Here is a 6,749-nt window from a genome sequence, read left to right as displayed (position 1 = left end):
CCTGTGGAAGCACCAGCTCGTCCTAACTCACATACACTTGAACCCAGAGATGGTGCTGTCAAAAGGGAATGGTCATTTCTTGTTAAGCTGTTGGTTATTGTCCCGATTTGCAACACTCTTCACTTTCTCTGAAAGTATTCTGTACAAATTAACGAACGTTGCATCCAATGATTGTACAGTTTATTGTATTTTTGGAAAAAACACCACACATGCACAAAGAAAGACATTTTTATCACGGGTTTTATTGACAACAATAATAGAGTGCAGACATTATGTATGACTCATATTGTTTTTACACTTGGAGAAATCAGGGTTAAAGTGTCGTGTGACGTGTTGATTTTGTGGGCATTCTGAGGACTTTTCGTGTTCTCAGGTGCAATACGCTGGTGTCTTCGCTCTGGGAGGTGTCGTCGTTCTCGGAGGTATCCTCGTTCTCTGCAGTTTCTTCGCTCTCTGAGGTGTCTGCGCTCTCCGAGGTGTCCTCGTTCTCTGAGTTATCGGTCCTCTCACTGTTGTCGCCCCTCTCAGCTGTGTCGGCGCTCACAGCCGTTTCGGCCCTCTCAGCTGTGTCAGTGCTCTCACCATTGTCTGAGATCTCAGCGGCGTCGGGCCTCTCTGCTGTATCGGCCCTCTCAGCGGCCTTTTGAGCAGCCTCCAGGGCGCCTAGGCAGATGTAGCTTGTTATCTCTTTCATCATCTTCCACACAGGTTCTATATCCACAACACCTTCTCTCAAGACACGGGCGGTCTCGCTAGGACACTTAGCTGTAGGCTCGACCTTGGTCCTCACCGTGAAATCGTGGTCCATTTCATAGGTGAACCACAGTTCGTATTCGTCCTCGGCTAATTCCACGTTGTCAGCATTTGCATATGACTTCGGATAAAGCAAATCACCTGAAGCTTTGCGTAACTTATCCCGAAAGTCTACGATTGTATTAGCAGTGATGTAAAGATCCTTAGCATAATCGCAGTGGTCCTGAGGGTATTTGTGCACATAATGAAGCATAGCCAGACACCAACTGCTTCCCCCACCAGTCATCGACTGTCTATACAGAAACCTGTTAGACATCATGACCTTGAAAGTCACAGTGAATGGATCGGCCGTCTTGGCGAATTCTGCTAATCTCTCATACAGGACCTCCTTTTTCGAGGGAGCATTCGATCGCAGTTGCGTACCCTCCAAGAGCACTAGGTGACCATGGGGATTCATCTTGTTTATTCGTGTTATAACGTTACCGTCTGCAGATTCTATGTCTGGGACACTCGTTCGAATGTCGGTGCACTTTGACCGCGGGGCTCATTTTTATATATTTTTTAACATGGGTGGGGTTTCGGCTGAGGCTCTATTTCTTGAAAGAAACGAGTCAAGTGTACAGAAGACAGAAAAAGTACCTTTCTAAGGAATAAGGGTTGGTATGCACATAACTTGGGTTTCGCGACTCATGAGCCAACCAACTTTTCCACCGCATCCATCAATTTGAGACCCAGGTCCTGTCATTGGAATGGTCCATGTACGGACGCAGCTGAAGGTATACGAGGGTGTGATTCTCTCTGTAGAACGGGTCACTCGTCATCTGTAAGCTTCGCTCTGGGTTCGTGTGCAGATCTACAATTATACTGTCATCCAGCACCGTCTTCCGGAAAAGAGGTATCGCGGAATACGCTATGAGCAACATCGAGTTTTCTCCCGTGGCGATGCAGGGTTTGCATCTTTTTCCCCGGGCCTCGGCGATGAGCTCTGCTGTTTCGTAGGCCTTTCCGTGTAACACGTACCGGATAATAGCCTCCGAACCCTTACGGAAAACGCCGGTGTGGTCGTCTATCACTTTTGCCAGTTGCAGATCCAGGCTGTCTAGATCGCAGTGGGAGTGTGTGAACAGATGGCAGAGTTTAGGCCATGAACACATACCGTGCTTGGCATACACTACAGGAACCTTGTTCGCCGTGAACACAATATCCATGTCGGCGTACATGATCGCGTTCCCCTCGTTGGTGTCCAGTGACGTCGCATACTGTTCTTTACCCTCATGGCACGCTTTACGCCGAAGTTCTCGTATTACCCCCGGGGCATGATTAATCACAGCTATACGCAAATGATCCATCAGGTTCAGATCCGCCGTGTAAAGGTGTTCGTAGCTGGCAGGAGGTATGGCGTCTGGTATGTCCTCCAAGCACAACATGACGACGTTACTCTCATCTTTGAAGTTGAACACCATCTTCGTCTCCTCGGTACGGGGTAGGTTCAGGCGAGAGTACGCGATCATGACAGGGATTCCCTGCACCTCCAACTCTGCAGCCTGAGCTTTGAGTTTGGATATATAATCTAGGTAAACTCCACCGAGCAGGATAGTTCCGTCTGGGATTCCTGTCTTCCGTACAGCAACCCACGTGTGAAACACGAGGTTCGTAGTCAGCTTTCGATAGCTGTTGTCCAACCGAAACCCGGAAAAGTTACGATGAAGAAATTCTTTAACCTGCTCAAAGTAAGAGGTATGCGAAGTTGCCATTTCAGGTGTTTTTTGTAGAAAGGAACCGGAGACTAGGAACGCTGAGATGTTAGATAGTATTGCAAGTAATACTAATATTTACGTTGCCTAATAATGCGGGTGTGCGTGCAGTGCCAATATATGTAGAGCTACACCGGACTGATTACTCGTTTATGACTATCTCTGCAGGCACAACTTCACAGAGGATGAACCGCACAACCGACGAGCGCGGGCGCATCTGTGCCATGTCCGAGGATTACAAACCAGAGCTCAGGTGGAAGATTACTGCGGAAACAACTATAGATGACGGTCACGAGGAGCGATCGTCGTTCACAGTTAACGTGAAGCCACTGTGCCGCGCGGAGGAAGACTTTGATCGGCAGAAGATAGCTATCTCTCTAACCCAGCGTCACACCTGCTTCGAGTACAGATGGAGGGAAACCTGCGCTAAGATAGAAGATTTACTCGATCAACTACATGCCCTTTTGAAAGAGGCAGCGGATACCTATCATGACCACATGTCTGGTCACAAAACCGTTCAGAGCCCATGATACCCGAGAGACTCTAGACACTGGAGAGCACAACTGGGACCCATTGTGTATTTTCAACCGCATCATTGCGAATGGCCGATACACTGTGTCATATGTTCAATCCGATCGAGATACTCACTATATATAATATCATGTGAATACCTTAGTTTGTACCAGGATTACATGTAACTGTTGTGTTGAAAAGACTAATGGCGATGATTAAAGACTGATACAAAAGACACATTTGTTGTTCACGTGTATTGCATGGGGGCTGGTTTGGCGAACTGGGTCTCGGAAGTAAACTAAGGGCATACTACAAATCTCTCAAGCGAAAGAAATCCTATCGGATGTGGTCTTGGGCAGTATGAGCGTTATTCGAATACATTTATGAAGTGGTGGCATGAACTACCTAGTGTCAAGGTCTTTTTAGGAATACAACTGTGGGTTCGCGTAAACTCGTTTTCATGTTTCTTGTACCACATAGGTTGCATTTTGCCTTGAGGTGACGTTTGTTGTGATTTGGCGCTATATAAATAAAATTGAATTGAATTGAATTTCAGGAAATACCAGTATTTACAGCGTCGGACATCTGTATTGTCATGTGTATCACTCGGTAGTCGCAACAGTTAGGCGAATGGCTTCCCCGTTCAACTCTGGAACTCACAGCGGTCGAGACTCAGACTGCGAGCATGTCGGTAACTCAGTTGGTCCTGCCTTCAAATTCAATCCCATATGCGAGCTTTACCGAGAATTTGCTTGCAAGAGGGTAAAGGTGCCCTATGTAGAGGATAATTCCAAGCGCCGCGTAACCGATATAGTAGATTTGGGTCCACCTTGTAAACTCAAGACAGTAAAACCAGATGGAAACTGTTTCTTCCGGGCTATCAGTCAGGCCCTTTGCCACAATGAGGACAGTCACGCTAAAATTAGGGAAGCGATTGTGTCATTTTTGAAAAGTAGAATAGACTCAAAACGTGGCCACATTGCACCTGAGGGCATATCCAGCTCCGACTACATCAACACCAAGCGTATGGATCGATTGGGTGTTTGGGCGACCGAGGTTGAGATACAAGCATTGTCAGACATGTTACAGTTACCGGTATACACGTACTATAAAAACCGATGGTTGCGCTTTACTTCCCGAGATGTGATATGGGAAAAGGGTATATATCTCAATAACAACGGTGCGCACTATGACTTGGTGTTGTGCGTGAAATCGAAAAATGGTTGCGCTGCATGTCGCGACTCCTACAAAGGCGATGCAACACCTGACTACAACGACGTGGCGGCCGAGTCGCATCGCTATCCTACGTCTCGACCACCCGAAACAGACACGGTGTTAGGAGTGCAGCACTCAACCGAAGTGAAAGAACAGACAGACACACGGTTTCATTTCCACGGTTCTGACAATCACGATTACGACGAACATCTCGACCCCAAGTACAATAAAGATTTGAGACCGTGGACTTTATTCAACGAGACATGGTATCCTTTCATAGAACAGCTAGACGATTGCTGGTGGGGTGACGTCTGTGTATCCAGTGTAGTGACTTGCATGCTACTCTACGGTACGGATGGCGACGTGGCTGTGACTGCAGGATTGTCTGGCGAACCTGGCAACGTCTGTTCTGTAACCGTACGTTCATCCTTTTCCACGGTCGCGTATCACATCATTCTCCGAGGTTGCAGCTATGTCTGCGATGCAATATCGGATGAGAGTTTTCGCTCCCCAACGACCTGTGTCTGCAAGATATTAGCCACCGTAAGCAATCCACGGATAATGGCGAGACCTGCAACTCGGAAAGTCGAACACAAACTCAATTCTGTATCGACGTCGACGAATGAGACGGTGGACCGCAAGAGATCGCCCGTAAAGTTTGGCGTGCCGTGTGGGACGTTTCCCTGTTGTGACATTACAGTGGAGAACGTGGAACATCAACACGTGTCTGTATCGACGGCGATGGATGAAACAGTGGACCTTACAAGATTACCCATATGGTTCGACGTACCATGCGGCGAGTTTCCCGATTGTGAAATGACACCACGTACTGTTCAACGAGAACTAGAAAAAGTATCACGTGTCGCTGGAGTCGCTTTGTATAACGTTACCAGGGATGTACCCGGGTACCTATTTGACGTAGTTACAGCTGAGAACATATTGTTTGTGACATTCGACCGATACGGGTACATCATCTCCGACTGTAGCGACACTTTACGGTTTTGGAGTATGGAAGATGTGCTTTGCTGCATGTGTGAAAGTAAAGGCATTGGATTTGTATGCGCTGACAGCGTGTTTCCGTGTAACCTTACATGAAATTGTGATTTGAGTTGTGTTATAACAGATCACCAAACACAAAACGAATAAAACACAGTCATTGTTCCATCATCGTTTCACATTTATTTGACATTGTATCACTTCCATCTTATTCTGAAAATAAACAGTATCTTGCATTGCGTGAGCTTATACATTTCACAAAAAAGTAATGCAACTCCAACAACATTTTGTTCCATCGTAGTGTAACATTTATTTGACATTGTATCACCTCCATGTTACTCTGACAATAAACCATATCTTGCATTGCGTGAGCGTATACATTTGTATGCAAACTCATCCAATTTCATCAACAATGAAATGCAGAGTCCCGTCTGTAGAAGTAATTGCGCCACGTGTTCAGGTCCATTTCACCACACACGGCAAAAGTCAAGGGCGATCGTCTCAAAAACACCTCCTTCGTGAACTGAGCGATGTGGATGAGGGCGTCGTGTTGCCCTTCTTCGGCTACATCGTAAGGTCTTTCCTGTTTCAACAGCCCGTTGTATATGTCGCGGACGCTAGATCCGTATATCGTCGTAATACCTAGAGATCCTGTCACCAAACCTATGTTATCACAGGGGCTCTCTATCAGCACCTTAACGTGGGGCGTAGCCGTATCCACTATGGCAAAGGTGTCTGCGTATTCGCTCATTGTCTGATACAGAGACGTGACTTGTTTCATGAGCATGTGAGGGATGACAATCTTTCCGCGGAAATGGTCTCTAGGTGGAAAATCCGCAAAGTGTAGTCCATCATATGCAGGTAGTCCCGAACCTACCATCCTAGTGAAATGTGTCAGGATATCCAGATTGTCAAAACAAGCACATCGGATAAGAGCCATGATATCAGACAAAGCGCGATATTCCACTTGTCGGTGTGCAGGATTGTGAGAGGGAACGCATACGGACATATCTTCTTCACACTGTGGAAAAATGAATGTGAACGCTCCACTTGAATCTTTCTTGACACAAACAACACCCCGTTTTGAACAGCCTTTGCAATCGATAGGGAACTCGCTATCGTCAGAGGACATTAAGACATCTAGAGCCCCTCTAGCTCTGTCCGCAACCCACAGGCTCTCAGACATCATGAATTGCAACACATTCAGAGTCGCTTGTTTGTTCGCTTCGTCGTACACGGACAGCGAACGGTTGAAGGGTTCGCTGTCAGTGCCGGCTATCTTGACGGTCAGCTCACTGTTTGAGCGTCGCTCGTCCAAACCGGCATGAGACATTCCAAGGTCCACGGACCACTTGGATGAAAGTTTGTTAGGATCGTACGTTATGGACCTTGTCTTGTTTCCGTTCAAAACTGCGAATTTGACAGGTACCTTGTTCCACGCTCCCTGCCTATAGGCTGTAACTGTCATCGAGTCGATCGTGAACAGAGCGCTGTGACCGGTGAGCTGTATAAGGTCCG

The sequence above is a fragment of the Pelmatolapia mariae genome, linkage group LG15 (genome assembly GCF_036321145.2).
Source record: "Pelmatolapia mariae isolate MD_Pm_ZW linkage group LG15, Pm_UMD_F_2, whole genome shotgun sequence".
Classification (NCBI taxonomy): domain Eukaryota; kingdom Metazoa; phylum Chordata; class Actinopteri; order Cichliformes; family Cichlidae; genus Pelmatolapia; species Pelmatolapia mariae.
The sequence above is the reverse complement of the archived record's forward strand: the minus strand, read 5'-3'. Positions refer to the sequence as shown.